This window comes from Triticum dicoccoides, chromosome 5B (genome assembly GCF_002162155.2).
Source record: "Triticum dicoccoides isolate Atlit2015 ecotype Zavitan chromosome 5B, WEW_v2.0, whole genome shotgun sequence".
In the NCBI taxonomy this organism is placed as follows: Eukaryota; Viridiplantae; Streptophyta; class Magnoliopsida; order Poales; family Poaceae; genus Triticum; species Triticum dicoccoides.
Window position 1 is genome coordinate 575,260,178 of NC_041389.1, and position 1,292 is coordinate 575,261,469.

Genomic DNA, 1,292 nt, shown 5'->3' on the forward strand with positions numbered 1-1,292 from the left:
TTCGGTGCCCCTTGTTGACGGGTCATCGCGGGTTCGGCATGGCGCCACGAGGGCCTTCCCTGTAAAACGCAATACATGTGCGGCGGATAAGGCGAAAAGAAGGATTCCTTTTTGGAAGTTGGGACTCCGGTCTTACTTACATGTGATACAGGGAGTAGGCCAGGATAATCAGCTATGATGGCCACTAACACACCATCGCAGCTTAACTGATAAAAAGTCCTGTCGACGAGCTCCACAAATGTGTCTGGATCTTCTTTGAGTCCGGGGTCGAGGGCGCGGTTGGGGTCCTCTGGCTGTGGAGACGGGCTGTGAACCTCCCTCATAGCTCTTCAAAGTTCCTACTACAAATTGACAAGATAGACATTTATGCTAGAAAATGCGGGAAAGACTGGAATAAAAGATGGCAGCTCACCCAGCTTGGGGGGTTGTACATGGAGAATCCATCCCGTGGCTTGATACAGGTGAACTCCTCTTCTTCTCCATTGTACAAATCGGACAATATTTTCGCCAGAGAGGCGGCGGAGTCCGGGCCTTTATGGCCGTAGCGGGTGGCGTCGTCTTCTCCATTGTAGTGCCACATGGGTTTCCCTTGATATTGAAGTGGCTGCACTCCCCGCATTATACATATGGACATAACCTCAATTATTGTCAGTCCTGATTTGGACAGTGTCTTTATCCTGTTCATCGGGAAAGGGATCTCTCTGTTATCTTCCTCCTGGGGGCTCTGGGGGCGCTAGTTGTGGCGTTTCTTCAACGCGGCATTTACAAACTCGGGAAGGCCCTTCCGAATAGGGTCCGGAAGAGGGACATCCTAAATGTAGAACCACTCCGAAGGCCAGTCTTTGGATGTCTTCTTCGGGGTACCGGACAGGTATCCGGTCCCGGTGATGCGCCATATTTCGGCTCCGCCCACTTGATATACCGACCCCTCCTGAGTGCGGGGTACGAGGCAGAATAGCCTCTTCCATAGCTCGAAATGAGCTTCGCAACCCAGAAATAGCTCGCAAAAGGCGACGTAGCTTGCGATATGCAGTATGGAGGCTGGGGTAAAGTTATGCAGCTAGAGGCCGTAGAACTCCAGGAGCCCGCGGAGGAAGGGATGGATTGGAAATCTGAGTCCCCTCAGCAAATAGGGGACAAAGCATACTCGCTCCCCCTTGGATGGGTTTGGAGAACTCTCCGCCTGCTCCCCGCCATTATAAGTGGCTAGTCCAGCTCGGACAGTGTCGGGGATATACCCCGCGGTATAAACCGCCGGATGTATGACCCGGCTAGAGTTTGGCGATTCACCG